At 45.4% G+C, this 17,269-nt stretch overlaps 1 protein-coding gene across 4 annotated transcripts in view; it reads left to right on the top strand.

The window, feature by feature from the left end:
• Positions 1-17,269, top strand: part of PPM1H (protein phosphatase, Mg2+/Mn2+ dependent 1H) — a 334,697-nt gene that overhangs the window by 33,687 nt on the left and 283,741 nt on the right. For 2 of the 4 annotated variants that reach the window (XM_063927728.1, XM_063927729.1), the window contains exon 2: positions 10,514-10,586. The exons of the other annotated variants lie outside the window; for them this stretch is intronic. The gene's annotated coding sequence lies outside the window, so the exon portion shown is untranslated. The remainder of the gene's footprint in view (positions 1-10,513; positions 10,587-17,269) is intronic. 4 annotated transcript variants of the gene reach the window in all.

Below are 17,269 nucleotides of genomic sequence, written 5' to 3'. Positions count from 1 at the left end.
TATCGCTAGTGGACTCCTTCAAGTTTCTAGGGACCACAATCTCCCGGGACCTTAAATGGGGGTCCAACGCTGACGCCACTGTTGGGAAAGCGCAGCAGAGGTTGTTCTTTCTCAGGCAACTAAGGAAGTTCAACATCCCACAGAAGCTTCTGCTCCTCTTCTACTCCGCGATTGTGGAGTCGGTACTGTGCTCCTCGATACTCGTATGGTACAGCTCCGCCAGCGCGAGGGACAGATGCAGGCTCCAAAAGCTGGTCAGAACCGCAGAGAAGATCATCGGGGCCGACCTTCCCTCAGTCCAGGACCTGTACTTGTCCAGAGCTAAAAAGCGGGCAATGAAGATAGTAAAAGACCAGCTACACCCCGGCCACAGCATGTTTAACTTGCTTCCTTCAGGCAGGCGTTACAGGGCCGTCCCCGCCAGGTCCGCCAGAAGCCTCAAAAGTTTCTTTCCCCAAGCGGTCCGCCTGCTGAACTCCTGAACATTGACTGACTAGACGTACATGTAACTCACTTGTGTTCCTACCGTATACCCTATCTGTGTGACTTTGCTTACCCCCCCACCTGCTTATCTGTTACCTACTTGGCTGTTGTAAAGCAAACCGAAGACAAATTCCTAGTATACGCAAGTATACCTGGCCAATAAACCTGATTCTGATTCTGATTCTGATGTGGAGTTTGCAGGGATAGGCTGACTCTATTCCAAAGGGTCCTAGGTCTCATTGCTTAGCTTCTATCTCTTCTTAGGGCTCCTCCTTTTGAAGTAAAAAGGTAAAGACTTTTGCGCAACACCTAAGGTCACTGGGAGAGTTGTCGGTACCCTTTACACAGCAGATAAGCAGTTGCTGACTATCAAGCTTTCATTTAATGCATTTAAAAGTCAAAATATTTGTCTCTCCTTTCCTCCTATTGCTTTCTGAGAGGTTCAGCAATGTTTAGTTCAAGTGACAGGTTAACCTCTGACAATTGAGACACTATCCTCTCCTGACTGGAAATAGGTTGGTTAAGTACTTTTATCTTGAATATATATATATATATATATATATATATATAAAATATATATATATAAAATATAATGCAGCAATGGCTTCGCACTACGGACAACGTAGTCATATATGTGGTGCCCTCCCCATATGCATGGATAATAGCTGGATTCTTACAAGTAAGAAAAAAGGGCGGCACTTCAGTATTTAGATGAAAAAGTATTCCTTTAGTGAATGTTCATATTAGGCGTCAACATTTCAAGGCCCTCAGGCCTTTTCGTCAGGACGTTTATAAGTGTGCAGATGCTTTGTATTCACTATTCTGCACATTTATAAACGTCCTGACGAAAAGGCCACAGGGCCTTGAAACGTTGTCGCCTGATATGAACATTCACTAAAGGAATACTTTTTCATCTAAATACAGCATATATATATATATATATATATATATATATATAATATGTATGGCAAATACGACTGACTCATCACAAAATCTCCTGAACCATAAGGATTGACTTTCTTACCAGTGGCAGTTACAGAGCAGTCCATTATTCAAATAGGGGAGCCACACCCAGCGATGTTTGACAGTGTTTAGGGGTGGCAGTTGATGTGGCTCCCCTATTTGAATAATGGACTACTCTGCAACTGTCACTGGCAAGGAAGTTCTGGAACAGAGCATTGTGTCCTCCCCTCTCCGTGACTTGGTATCGCCGACACCATGCATTCTTTATAGCCCCATCTGGCTGGGCTGTCTTAACTCTCTTCTGTGAGGTCGGAATTCCCAATAATCATCTCACCCCTTTCAACCCCTTTGTGGGTTGAATTGTGAAAAATCCCCCCTTAGTGGGTGCCTATTTTTATTTATTTTTTGTTAAATTAATTGCAATTCCTATTAAACATGGATACTGCTTTGTTGTCATAAAATGGGTTTATATTGTGAAATAATTTGGGTGCTGTATGGTATAAAGTTTACATTTTTTTTTTTTTTCATTCTATTCCCCTTATGTCTTAGTGTGCTTTTTGTGGTAGTGATACAATGGCTGATACCACCGTCTGTTTGCATTTCAGAACAGCAATGTACATTGCATGAGAGAATTTCTTTTTTTTTTTTTCCTCAGTGAAGCTTTTGCTGGGAGAGCACATCCTGCAAAATCCCCCAGGCTGCATCTGATGATCTAATAAGGGATGATTAGAGAGCCAAATGTATCTCCGAGACTATCTATGAGCCATCGCTGCCGCTCGCCAACATGCCATGCACACCAATCTAATCCATTGTTCTCTTTTTTTTTTTTTTTTTTGTAGCAGTTCATTCTGTGACCTACGTATGCTTAAATGGATGTAACTACAGATAAATCACTTGTGCATAATTAATTACATTTGTTAAAAGCTTTTTTTCTGTTTGTTGTGTTATTCGTCTATGTGATGGTGATATGTTTTGCTACACTACAGTCCCAGAAATTCACTGTATGTAAAAATATTTGAAGAAACTTAGAAATTTGGTGGGGTCCACGTCTGCCCCGCTTCTCTTGAGTCAAGTTTGTTTACAGTGGTACTAGATCCTGATAAAACTAGGTAAGAAAATATTTCCCCATTTCTTGGTAAGAAACAGGAAATACAAATAGACTACAGCTAGGTACTTACTATACAATCATCAGACAGAACAGCTGAAATTTGTATGATATGCCTGATAATTGTGTAGTGGTGGGTGCAAGAGCGTCACAGGAGCATCAGCTGCTTCAAACCCTCCTGCAACGGGTCAGATCAGGAAGTTGGGATTTTCTGTCATTCTTAAAAATTCTGATAAAGTACTCCGTAAGCCATAGGTTCTTAAACTCGGTCTCCAGGACCCCAAACAGTCAATGTTTTCCAAGTAACCCAGCAGTTGCACAGGTTTGTTAATCACTGACACCATTTTAAAAGGCGGAGCTAATTATTTCATTTGTGATTCGGTGAGGAGACCTGCAAAACATGCACTGTGTGGGGTCCTGAGAACGTGTACTAAGCTACAATCTGAATAATCACTCTGTTGGGTGCACTCAGTTTAAGAGACACCAGTGCCTAAAGTTTGCCGAGTGTCCTGGCTGCGCATGTAATGGGGAGTAAACACAAGCCACAATAGTAAATGTAAAGTGCCTATGCTGGCCCTCCTATATAGCTAAGGAGCTCGTCCCCTGTCCCTTGCCATGTGTCCAATTTGCCAGAAACCCTTCTCCAGCTAAGGGCCCATAGGTGGCTGTGTAGTTAGCATTCACAGTTGGAGAGTGACCGGTCAGGCCAAAGTACACCACTGGGAGTAGGGATGACCCAGAAGCTATTTTATTTCTTACCCAGTCCTTTTGATATCAATGAACTCCAACAAACATATTTTGCTTGAATCTAAGTAACTTTCTATTCTGTTAATATTCATAGTAATATGCACATGACCCCTGCTCTTCTACTTGTGTGGTTTATGAGGAAGGTGGGAGTGATTTCTTGGAGCTATACAGCATTTCCATTTTTGCCTTGTAAATGCTGATTTTATTGTGCAGTGATCTCCCCAGAGAATTTTTCTAGGTGGTTGCATCAAGAGGAAGCTGTGTGGGGTCCTTTGTAATAATAAAATGTTGAATTCCTGATCTTACATTGATTTAAACTTGAGATTAATATTTTATATATTAATTCTTCTCTTCATCTTAATAGCCCAGCTGTCTGCAGATTTTCATCAAAGTCTGTAGGATCTGGTTCCTCTAGTGAAATCAGCATCGTATTAGTGTGCTTTCCTTTATGCCATTCCTTAAACAGGGTTTAATTAGTTTTATAGTAGAAATTGCTCTTAGAGTGACCCGAATACTGCCCCACTTGCTTTTTGGACACGCATACATTTTTAAGAGCATCCCAGATACTGCCCCACTTGCTGGCTACACAGAAGCACCCTAGTAACAAACGTGTGGATGCAGTCAGTCCACTGTCTCACTGGTCACCGGCGACTGTTCCCATCGTCCACCGCACCCTTCCTTTTATACTAGGGGAGAGACCTGCTCTGCCCTCCAGTCTGCCACCACCTGGCACAGTGATGCTTAAGTCGCACTGCGCTGATGTTTATATGAAATGACAGCATGACGTTCGATGCGTTACTGCTCTTACTGCCTGAGCAATAAAACATGGGTAGGACACTGTTGTGTCCTTTATGTTACACTTTTTTCTCTGACGTCGTAGTGGATGCTGGGAACTCCGTAAGGACCATGGGGAATAGCGGCTCCGCAGGAGACTGGGCACAAAAGTAAAAGCTTTAGGACTACCCGGTGTGCACTGGCTCCTCCCCCTATGACCCTCCTCCAAGCCTCAGTTAGATTTTTGTGCCCGGCCGAGAAGGGTGCATTCTAGGAGGCTCTCCTGAGTTTCTTAGAAAAAGTTTAGTTTTAGTTTTTTTATTTTCAGTGAGACCTGCTGGCAACAGGCTCACTGCATCGAGGGACTAAGGGGAGAAGAAGCGAACCTGCCTGCTTGCAGCCAGCTTGGGCTTCTTAGGCTACTGGGCACCATTAGCTCCAGAGGGACCGAACACAGGCCCAGCCTCGGAGTCCGGTCCCAGAGCCGCGCCGCCGGCCCCCTTACAGAGCCAGAAGCAAGAAGAGGTCCGGAAAAATCGGCGGCAGAAGACATCAGTCTTCAACAAGGTAGCGCACAGCACTGCAGCTGTGCGCCATTGCTCCTCAGGCACACTTCACACTCCGGTCACTGAGGGTGCAGGGCGCTAGGGGGGGGCACCCTGAGCAGCAATGTAAAACACCTTGGCTGGCGAAAATACACCACATATAACCCCCAGGGCTATATGGATGTATTTTAACCCCTGCCAGAATTCACCAAAAAGCGGGAGAAAAGGCCGCCGAGAAGGGGGCGGAGCCTATCTCCTCAGCACACGGGCGCCATTTTCCATCACAGCTCCGCTGGAAGGACGTCTCCCTGACTCTCCCCTGCAGTCCTGCACTACAGAAAAGGGTAAAAAAGAGAGGGGGGGGCACTAATTTGGCGCAGTTTTGATAATAACAGCAGCTATAAAGGGAAAAGCACGTTATATAGTGGTATTCCTGTCTATATATAGCGCTCTGGTGTGTGCTGGCATACTCTCCCTCTGTCTCCCCAAAGGGCTAGTGGGGTCCTGTTATCTATTAGAGCATTCCCTGTGTGTGTGCTGTGTGTCGGTACGTTTGTGTCGACATGTATGAGGAGGAAACTGATGTGGAGGCGGAGCAATTGCCTGTAATGGTGATGTCACCCCCTAGGGGGTCGACACCTGAGTGGATGGGCTTATGGAACATGAGACAGCCGGCTACTCAGCTTGGGCCTGTCGGGGCGTCTCAAAGGCCATCAGGGGCTCTACAGCGCCCGTTACCTCAGATGGCAGATACAGATGCCGACACGGATACTGACTCCAGTGTCGACGGTGAAGAGACGAATGTGACTTCCAGTAGGGCCACACGTTAAATGATTGAGGCAATGAAAGATGTTTTACACATTTCTGAGATTACAAGTACCACTAAAAAGGGTATTATGTTTGGTGAGAAAAAACTACCCGTAGTTTTTCCTGAATCTGATGAATTAAATGAAGTGTGTGATGAAGCGTGGGTTTCCCCCGATAAAAAACTGATAATTCCTAAAAAGTTATTGGCATCATACCCTTTCCCGCCAGAGGATAGGGCACGTTGGGAAACACCCCCTAGGGTGGATAAAGCGCTCACACGCTTGTCAAAACAGGTGGCACTACCGTCTCCTGATACGGCCGCCCTTAAGGAACCTGCTGACAGAAAGCAGGAGAATATCCTAAAATGTATATACACACATACTGGTGTTATACTGCGACCAGCAATCGCCTCAGCCTGGATGTGCAGTGCTGGGGTGGCTTGGTCGGATTCCCTGACTGAAAATATTGATACCTTGGATAGGGACAGTATATTACTGACTATATTGCATTTAAAAGATGCATTTTTATATATGCGTGATGCACAGAGGGATATTTGCCGACTGGCATCAAGAGTAAGTGCGCTGTCCATTTCTGCCAGAAGAGGGTTATGGACGAGGCAGTGGTCAGGTGATGCGGATTCCAAAAGGCATATGGAAGTATTGCCTTATAAAGGGGAGGAGTTATTTGGGGTAGGTCTATCAGACCTGGTGGCCACGGCAACGGCTGGGAAATCCACATTTTTACCCCAGGTAGCCTCTCAACATAAGAAGACGCCGTATTATCAGGCGCAGTCCTTTCGGCCCCATAAGGGCAAGCGGGCAAAAGGCTCCTCTTTTCTGCCCTGTGGCAGAGGAAGAGGAAAAAGGCTGCAGCAGACAGCCAGTTCCCAGGAACAGAAGCCCTCTCCCGCTTCTGCCAAGTCCTCAGCATGACGCTGGGGCTTTACAAGCGGACTCAGGCACGGTGGGGGCCCGTCTCAAGAATTTCAGAGCGCAGTGGGCTCACTCACAAGTGGACCCCTGGATCCTTCAGGTGGTATCTCAGGGGTACAAATTGGAATTCGAGACGTCTCCCCCTCGCCGTTTCCTAAAGTCTGCTTTACCGACGTCTCCCTCCGACAGGGAGGCGGTATTGGAAGCCATTCACAAGCTGCATTCTCAGCAGGTGATAATCAAGGTACCCCTCCTGCAACAGGGAAAGGGGTATTATTCCACGCTGTTGGTATACCGAAGCCGGACGGCTCGGTGAGACCTATTTTAAATCTAAAATCTTTGAACACTTACATACAGAGGTTCAAATTCAAGATGGAGTCACTCAGAGCAGTGATCGCGAACCTGGAAGAAGGGGATTATATGGTGTCTCTGGTCATCAAGGATGCTTACCTCCATGTCCCAATTTACCCTTCTCATCAAGGGTACCTCAGGTTTGTGGTACAGAACTGCCACTATCCGTTTCAGACGCTGCCGTTTGGATTGTCCACGGCACCCCGGGTCTTTACCAAAGTAATGGCCAAAATGATGATACTCCTCCGAAGGAAAGGAGTTTTAAATTATCCCTTACTTGGACGATCTCCTGATAAGGGCGAGATCCAGGGAACAGTTGGTAGTCGGGTTAGCACTATCGCAAGTAGTGCTGCGGCAGCACGGTTGGATTCACAATATCCCAAAATCGCAGCTGATCCCGACGACACGTCTTCTATTCCTAGGGATGATCCTGGACACAGTCCAGAAAAAGGTGTTTCTCCCGGAGGAGAAAGCCGGGGAGTTATCCGAGCTAGTCAGAAACCTCCTAAAACCAGGCCAAGTCTCAGTGCATCAATGCACAAGGGTCCTGGGAAGAATGGTGGCTTCCTACGAAGCAATCCCATTTGGCAGATTCCACGCAAGAACATTCCAGTGGGACCTGCGGGACAAATGGTCCGGATCGCATCTTCAGATGCATCAGCGGATAACCCTGTCCCCAAGGACAAGGGTGTCTCTCCTGTGGTGGTTGCGGAGTGCTCATCTTCTAGAGGGCCGCAGATTCGGCATTCAGGACTGGGTCCTGGTGACCACGGATGCCAGCCTGCGAGGCTGGGGAGCAGTCACACAGGGAAGAAATTTCCAGGGCTTGGGGTCAAGCCTGGAGACATCACTTCACATAAATATTCTGGAGTTAAGGGCCATTTACAATTCTCTAAGCCAAGCAAGACCTCTGCTTCAAGGTCAGCCGGTGCTGATCCACTCGGACAACATCACGGCAGTCGCCCACGTAAACAGACAGGGCGGCACAAGAAGCAGGAGGGCAATGGCAGAAGCTGCAAGGATTCTTCGCTGGGCGGAAAATCATGTAATAGCACTGTCAGCAGTGTTCATTCCGGGAGTGGACCCGACCTCCACCCGGGAGAGTGGGGACTTCATCCAGAAGTCTTCCACATGATTGTGAACCGTTGGGAAAAACCAATGGTAGACATGATGGCGTCCCGCCTCAACAAAAAAACTGGACAGGTATTACGCCAGGTCAAGGGACCCTCAGGCAATAGCTGTGGACGCTCTGGTAACACCGTGGGTGTACCAGTCGGTGTATGTGTTCCCTCCTCTGCCTCTCATACCCAAGGTACTGAGAATTATAAGACGGAGAGGAGTAAGAACTATACTCGTGGCTCCGGATTGGCCAAGAAGGACTTGGTACCCGGAACTTCAAGAGATGCTCACAGAGGACCCGTGGCCTCTGCCTCTAAGAAGGGACCTGCTCCAGCAAGGACCCTGTCTGTTTCAAGACTTACCGCGGCTGCATTTGATGGCGTGGCGGTTGAACGCCGGATCCTAAAGGAAAAAGGCATTCCGGAGGAAGTCATCCCTACCCTGATCAAAGCCAGGAAGGATGTGACCGCAAAACATTATCACCGCATTTGGCGAAAATATGTTGCGTGGTGCGAGGCCAGGAAGGCCCCAACGGAGGAATTTCAACTGGGTCGATTCCTGCATTTCCTGCAAACAGGAGTGTCTATGGGCCTCAAATTGGGGTCCATTAAGGTTCAAATTTCGGCCCTGTAGATTTTCTTCCAGAAAGAACTGGCTTCAGTTCCTGAAGTCCAGACGTTGTCAAGGGAGTGCTGCATATACAGCCTCCTTTTGTGCCTCCAGTGGCACCTTGGGATCTCAATGTAGTTTTGGGGTTCCTCAAATCACATTGGTTTGAACCACTTAAATCTGTGGATTTAAAATATCTCACATGGAAAGTGGCCATGCTGTTGGCCCTGGCTTCGGCCAGGCGCGTGTCAGAATTGGCGGCTTTATCTTGCAAAAGCCCCTATCTGATTTTCCATTCGGACAGGGCGGAATTGAGGACTCGTCCTCAGTTTCTCCCTAAGGTGGTGTCAGCGTTTCACCTGAACCAACCTATTGTGGTGCCTGCGGCTACTAGGGACTTGGAGGACTCCAAGTTGCTAGATGTTGTCAGGGCCCTGAAAATATCCTGTATGCACCCAACAAGCTGGGTGCTCCTGCTTCTAAGCAGACTATTGCTCGTTGGATTTGTAGTACAATTCAGCTTGCACATACTGTGGCAGGCCTGCCACAGCCAAAATCAGTAAATGCCCATTCCACAAGGAAGGTGGGCTCATCTTGGGCGGCTGCCCGAGGTGTCTCGGCTTTAAAACTTTGCCGAGCAGCTACTTGGTCAGGGGCAAACACGTTTGCAAAATTCTACAAATTTGATACCCTGGCTGAGGAGGACCTGGAGTTCTCTCATTCGGTGCTGCAGAGTCATCCGCACTCTCCCGCCCGTTTGGGAGCTTTGGTATAATCCCCATGGTCCTTACGGAGTTCCCAGCATCCACTAGGACGTCAGAGAAAATAAGAATTTACTTACCGATAATTCTATTTCTCGTAGTCCGTAGTGGATGCTGGGCGCCCATCCCAAGTGCGGATTGTCTGCAATACTTGTACATAGTTATTGTTAACTAAATCGGGTTATTGTTGTAGTGAGCCATCTTCCTAGAGGCTCCTCTGTTATCATACTGTTAACTGGGTTCAGATCACAAGTTGTACGGTGTGATTGGTGTGGCTGGTATGAGTCTTACCCGGGATTCAAAAATCCTTCCTTATTGTGTACGCTCGTCCGGGCACAGTATCCTAACTGAGGCTTGGAGGAGGGTCATAGGGGGAGGAGCCAGTGCACACCGGGTAGTCCTAAAGCTTTTACTTTTGTGCCCAGTCTCCTGCGGAGCCGCTATTCCCCATGGTCCTTACGGAGTTCCCAGCATCCACTACGGACTACGAGAAATAGAATTATCGGTAAGTAAATTCTTATTTTTTACATGCATTTAAAAATCTATCTGTTTATACATAATTGTGCATCTTTAGCTATTTAGATTGTAAGCTGTCAAGGGCAGAGTATCTTGTATCTACTTTGCATGTACTTATTCTGTTATTTAAATGTGACCTGTTATACCGACTGTCCAGTGCCGTTTAAACTATGATAATGATTTTCAGCTCCATATAAGGCGATTTTGAAATAGTCATTTGCCCTCACAGCAGTAGTGGATGGCAAAATAATTCCGATATACCATACCAGAAATATTTCACTTCAGTCTACTATATTAGTAGAATTATTTACTGTCTGGTTTATGATACTGGGGGACCTGGCGGAGGTGTAGCAAACCTTCTATAGAGGGCAGGTGGAGGGATTAGCCATAGTACACAGCTTGTAGCTGTCATTTATCAAGTACAGTCTATAAAATGATTGATGGAAGCTATTTTGTTATGGGCAACTTCTCCACCTGTCCTCTATAGTAGGTTTGATACATCTCCCCCTTGAGTGAAGGAACTGAAAGTCCCCTCTCTTCCCCATCCGGACACCTAGAGACATTGTGGCACACTTGTTTGAATGAGGGGTGATCAGTGTTACCCACTACGTTTTCCATAGATGAGGAGGGCACTAAATCTCCCCCATGCTGAAACCTGCGCCAGTGGCACCCTTATTGGAAAGATTATATAGTGTAGTGTTTGAGTTGTGTGAGATAATTTGCAGTGATGTATATAAATAGAGCAAATCCTCTTTGAATTATATTAACTAGTGTGCATTTGAAAACTTCTTGTCGCAACAGGAATTCTTAATGGACCCCAGAAAAGTAACTTTGACCAAGAATAAACAGGGAAGAAAAAGCTTCTTATATGGAGGTATAAAAGTACAGGTGAACACTGCATGCTCCCTGTGATGGAATGTGCACTTCGGAGGTCCTCTACTAAATGTCGATTCATCTTTTGTTTTATTTTTTATATGATTTACATATATGAAAATTCAATTCTTTTACGTGCTGGTAGCCACTAGATGGCGCCCAACTGAGATATTCAATTGTTGCTCCTGTCGGGTGCAATGGCTGCCAGCACTGACATTTTAGCTTGCACCCCCCGGGGTTAAGAGCTGATAAGTGTGAAGAGTGGCCTGTTTGGCCGCCCAAATTGCACTTTTCGTGATCGTGCCCATTAGTGTAGTCAGGTTTAGCGGATTTACGCGGCTAAACCCGGCCCTAATGGGCACGATTGGAGCAATAATGGATATCAATAGAATATCACCCATGCGATCTCCCGTCACTTTAGATGGGAGATCGGGCGACAATGACAATTGAATTCCCCCCCCATAGATTTTGTAGTAGCCAAATCTTCAAACAAATGAATTTGATAAAAAAAAAAGCAATTGACAAATGTGTGATATTCAGATAATTCTTTGTGATAGTCGTAGACTAGGTAAAATTATGAAAGTCCATTAGCTCTGCTGGGGACTTCAGATGCACACAATAAACCAATTTGTTTTGTAATGTAAAATGTTCTAGACTGAGCTGCTTACATTACTTTCAGTGTGCCAATCATTTGAATAAAATTTTAACATGTAGCAAGTACATTTGAAATCAGTTTCTCTTAAGATTTCAAAACATTGCTGTTAAATTCATAGTTTTGAACTTGAAGGAAATTGATCCTTCAGATATATTAGGCTTGGGCCAAAAATCCTGTGGGTTGCTTTCTATTTTTCCTTGAAATTTCAAATTAATTAGTTGGAAAAATCGACTTTTAGTAGATTTCCCACCCTTTTTAGTCTTATGGAAAATCAAATTTATTTGTGTACACTAAATGATATAATCTGATTAAGTGCATGCAGTTAGACATTTTTCACAATTCTACCAAATTTTATTAAATGCGCACAGTAGTCCATGTTGCTAGTTCTCCATGTTTTATATTGTAATTAAATGTGTATATAATATACTTAAGCCAGAGGTTTTCAAATGCGGTCCTAAAGGCACACCAACGGTCCAGGTTTTAGGTATAGTCATGGCTCAGCACAGATGGTTAAATCAAATTGACTGAGGTGCTAATTACAGGGCCCTACACACTTAAAAGATTATCTGTCCAATCTTTCTGGTTGGAACAAAAATCTGATAATGTACGGGAGCAAATGACAATTGACCATTTGCTATCAAACACTGGAAAACAGACAGAAATGGACTTTCAGACAAATTGGTTAAGGTTGTTTCATTAAACCAATTTATCTGAACAACCGTTTTTGTCCATTTTCTGGATTTTGGGAGCAAATGGTTGATTGTCATTTGCTCCCAGACATTGGCAGATTTTCTTTCCAATCAGACAGATTGGACAGATAATCTTTAAGTGTGTAGGGCCCCTAAGTCGCCTGTAGACAAGCATGGATAAACTTAAAGCTTGGACCGTTGGGGTGCCTTGAGGACCGCATTTGAGAACCTCTGACTTATACCATTATGTGTAGTGCATGCCAAGCTTATGTGTGTGAGTTCAATAAGTACATGCATTTTGTATCATTGTAACTAATGATAATGTGCTATATTAAGGTAAATATACAGTAAAGTCCATATATATTTGGACACTTAAAATTGGATAAACAATGGCCCACCACAACGGATTTGAAAGTTTATAATGAAGATGCAATTGAAGTACAGACTTTCAGCTTTAATTAAAGGGGTTGAACAAAAATATTGTATGAAACGTTTAGAAATTGCATCCATTTTTATACTCAACCCCCTATATTTAGGGGATCAAATGTAATAGGACAAATGAACATAATCGTAAATAAAATGTTAATTTTGAATACCTTGTCGAGAATTCTTTGCAGGCAATGACTGCCTGAAGTCTGCAACTCAAGGACATCACCAAATGCTTAGCTTCCTCCTTTGTTATGCTTTGCCTGGCCTTTACTGCAGCTGTCTTCAGTTGTTGTTGTTGTTGTTGTTGTTTGTGGGTCTTTCTGCCTTAAATTTTTTTTCAACAAGTGAAATACAAGCGAGCCTGGGTTGCGATCATGTGATTGACTTGGCCATTGCAGAATATTCTACTTCTTTAACTTAAAAACTTCTGGGTTGCTTTTGCAGTTTGTGTTGGGTCATATGGCGGTTCTCCGTACTGATGGACAATCAACTTTGACTGGCTGCTTCTGAGTCTGGCACATCATCAATAAACACTAGTGACCCAGTGCCATTGGAAGCTATGTATACCAATGCTATCACACCGCCTCCACCATGTTTCACAGATGATGTGGTATGCTTGGGATCATGAGCCATTCCTAGCCTTGTCTAGTCATTTTTCTTCCCATCATTCTGGTACAGGTTGATCTTAGTTTCATCTTTCCAAAGAATACTGTTCCAGAACTGGACTGGCTTCTTTAAATGTTTTTTTTTTGTAAAGTCTAACCTGACCTTGCTTTTCTTGAGGCTTATAAATGGTTTTCACCTTGTGGTGAACCCTCAGTATTTGCTCTTGTGAAGTTTTCTCTATTTATGGTAGACTTGGATAATTATGCGCCTACCTTCTGGAGAGTGTTCTTCACTTTGCTGGATATTGTGAAGGTTTTTTTTCTTTACAACGGAAAGGATCGTGCGATCATCCACCACTGTTGCCTTCCCTGGACGTCCAGGCCCTTTTGTGTTGCTGTGCTCACCAGTATCTTCTCTTTTTTTTTTTTTTTTTTCTCAAAATGTACCAAATTGTTGATTTGGTCACTCCTATGGTTCCCACTATCTCTGTGATTTTTTTTTGTGTGTTTCATTCAGCCTTATGGTGGCCTGTTTAACGTGCACTGAGAGTTACTTTGACCACGTTGTGGGTTAATAGCAACAGCTTTCAAATGTAAATGCCACACTTGGAATCAACTCCAGACCTTTTACCTACTTAATTGATAAATAATGAAAGAACAGGTTATACCTGTCCATGAAACAGCTTTTGTGTCAATTGTACGATTACTTTTGGTCCCTTGAAAAAGAGGGGCTACATATTAAACAGCTGTGATTCCTAAACCCTTCCTCCGATTTGGATACTGATACGGATACATTTATTGTCCTTATCAAACAAAGTTGACAACGAAATTCAATTTGTACAACACACCAAAGACATAGTTATAAAAAAGTGTACAAAAACACACATTAGAGATGACACATTAATCGCAATGAGTGTTTAGCATGCGCACGGCAGTAGGAAGGAAACCAAGCTGATCTGTCCACATGTAGTCACTTTCTGATATATGCGTATACACTGGTGAATTAGATATCTTGTGCATGGTTACATTTAATGAATGGTGTCCTTTCCAGCTCAGGTTTAGTAGGACAGGGGCTCATTTTAATGGGTGTAATAAGGGATCCCAGCATTCAGGATGCTGGCGGCCAGAATACTGACACCGGCATCCGGACAGTGAGAATCCAGACAGGTCTTTATAAAGAACGCAAGCCTAAGCCTAACCCTCCCCTCCCGATACCTAACCGTCCACGCACGATACCTAACCGTCCACGCACGATACCTAACAGTCCACGCACGATACCTAACAGTCCACGCACGGTACCTAACAGTCCACGCACGGTACCTAACAGTCCACGCACGGTACCTAACAGTCCACGCACGGTACCTAACAGTCCACGCACGGTACCTAACAGTCCACGCACGGTACCTAACAGTCCACGCACGGTACCTAACAGTCCACGCACGGTACCTAACAGTCCACGCACGGTACCTAACAGTCCACGCACGGTACCTAACAGTCCACGCACGGTACCTAACAGTCCACGCACGGTACCTAACAGTCCACGCACGGTACCTAACAGTCCACGCACGGTACCTAACAGTCCACGCACGGTACCTAACAGTCCACGCACGGTACCTAACCCTCCACGCACGATTCCTAACCCTCCACGCACGATTCCTAACCCTCCACGCACGATACCTAACCCTCCACGCACGATACCTAACCCTCCACGCACGATACCTAACCCTCCACTCCCGGAGCCTAACTCTAACCCTCCCCGGCATACTTAAGTTCGGGATGTTGGCTGTTTGTATTCCGGCGTGTGTATTCTAAGCAGTGTCGGGATTCCATTGCTGGTCTTCTGTCCGCCGGTATCCTAAGCGTCTGGATGCTAACTACATCTCCATTTTAAAACTGTGATAATACTGACTTTTATCACACTCTCTGGCCCATCTCAATTAAAAGCTGGATAAAGGAGGTGTAAGTTACGAATGGTGATACGTTTATTTCAACAACGATCTATCAAAAAATTCAGTCGATCAGTAACAATTCTCTTATTAGTCACTGGCCATATTGAGACTATAATTCATGTAAATCCACAATAGCAAGCTCTCTTCACCCACAGAAAAGGCAGAGACGGCGTATAAATGGGATGCAGTTAAGTTGCTGATGGTCAGAATATCGACGCGGGGATCCCAACTGTTGACAATGCCGACAGGGGCTATTCCCACTTGTGGGAGGGAGCTGTCGGCATACTGGCAGCCGGGATACCGTTGTTGGTATCCTGCCGGCCGGCATCCCAGCCGCTTGTATATCATACTGAACCCATATACACTACGCCACATAGCTACAGTAATCTAATCAGAATGAGATGGAAGGTGCTGCTTACCCCAAAGCGAGGGCTCTCAATAACAAAAGTGTATTTTAACAACAATGGTGTAGTATAAAAATATTGCATTTACAATCCAGTGCTGGTTGTTAGGTTGACATTTAAAAATATTAACAGACAAAATTTAGATGGGCAAATTGTTGACACGATCGCAGGCTGAAGCCCTGTGCCGCATGTGCACACGAGATGCGTTTTTTCGCACATCTACGATCAGCTCTGAATTAGGCCCATGGTCACTGTCAACATTTCGTACAAGACCCTTCTTATAATGTGCCAGAAAGATTGCATTGAAGCTCTATGGGCTGTCTCTAGCTACACACCACCGATAGCAGAAGGATAGGCATTACTATGTAAATTTGAAACTAAATAGATTTTCTAACTCTGTGTATCGCAAGTCTAAATCGTACGACGTACACTAAAAGGGCTTTGATATACGGACGATAGAAGAAGATGTGGCTGTATCCACAGACCCTGTTCGGTGCAAAAGGGTCGACGTGAGTCGTGCATCCCGGGTCACTATAGGGGTTATTCCCAAGACCGACGCGGGTCGGCTGCAGTGTGATAGGCATGATCTGGGTTATATCTAAAAGGCTGCTGATAGGCGAGAGCGATTGGAGATGACGTCCTCTCCAAGCGTCCTGTGTGAACAACGACGGACCAGGAATAACCCAGGTCCCGACGGCGGTCTGGGTAAGTACATCCGAAACCCCGACTCCGGCCAGTGTTCAGTATCCCGGATCAGACACTGGTTGGAGCCGGGGCTTCTGTATGAAAGGTGTATCCGTGGCAGTTTGCAACTGATCTCTACCGTTGTAAGTACTTAATTCTTTACTTTTGGGGGCTGTATTATATGAAGTTGTGGACTTCCCTTCACATTACTTATTTGTGTATTTAATTGTGTTATTAAACACAATTTTTATCTGTTTGGCACCTACATCTTTTTTTTCTTGTTTCTTTTCTACATCTTGTTGTATCCCAGTGGCCTTTGCATTATGACCAACACCATTGTAGACCCCAACCAGTGCTGCAAGTACGGCGGTACGGCGTACCGGTAATAAATTCCCAGCCTGTACAGCGTACTGCCAGGCCGTCCACCATACCTGCATCCCGCTGCTGTGTGAGGGAGGAGAGTGCAGCGCCTCTCCTGCCCCTCAGTTCTCTCTGATATTCGGTCTCCAGCGGTGGTGGGGTGAATCTCAATAAGGCACTTGTTTGCTAGCCAATCAGAGCTTGCGAGCTCTGATTGGCTAACGAACCGGCGCCTCATTTGAGATATCCGCCGCCAGAGAGAGATCTGGCACAGTGGGGCGTTGCATATCTGGCACAGTGGGGCGTTGCATATCTGGCACAGTGGGGCGTTGCATATCTGGCACAGTGGGGCGTTGCATATCTGGCACAGTGGGGCGTTGTATATCTGGCACAGTGGGGCGTTGTATATCTGGCACAGTGGGGCGTTGTATATCTGGCACAGTGGGGCGTTGTATATCTGGCACAGTGGGGCGTTGTATATCTGGCACAGTGGGGCATTGTATATCTGGCACTGTGGGGCAATTTATATCTGGTACTGTGGGGGCATTTGTGTATCTGGCACAGTGGGGGCATTTGTGTATCTGGCACTGTGGGGCAATGTATATCTGGCACTGTGGGGGCATTTGTGTATCTGGCACTGTGGGGCAATGTATATCTGGCACTGTGGGGCAATGTGTATCTGGCACTGTGGGGCAATGTGTATCTGGCACTGGGGGGCATTTGTGTATCTGGCACTGTGGGGCAACTTGTATCTGGCCCCCCCATATGTGTTGCATGCCCCCATTTTCATTAGCCATGCCCCATCCATTTTTGGCATACAGTACCTATAAGACATTTTTTCTACTTGCACCACTGATTCCGACGGTGGAGCCTGTAAGTATTTGAACTCCTCCAGGGATAGTGGCTAGG

Source organism: Pseudophryne corroboree, chromosome 6 (assembly GCF_028390025.1).
Source record: "Pseudophryne corroboree isolate aPseCor3 chromosome 6, aPseCor3.hap2, whole genome shotgun sequence".
NCBI classification, from domain to species: domain Eukaryota; kingdom Metazoa; phylum Chordata; class Amphibia; order Anura; family Myobatrachidae; genus Pseudophryne; species Pseudophryne corroboree.
The sequence above is the reverse complement of the archived record's forward strand: the minus strand, read 5'-3'. Positions and strand labels throughout refer to the sequence as shown.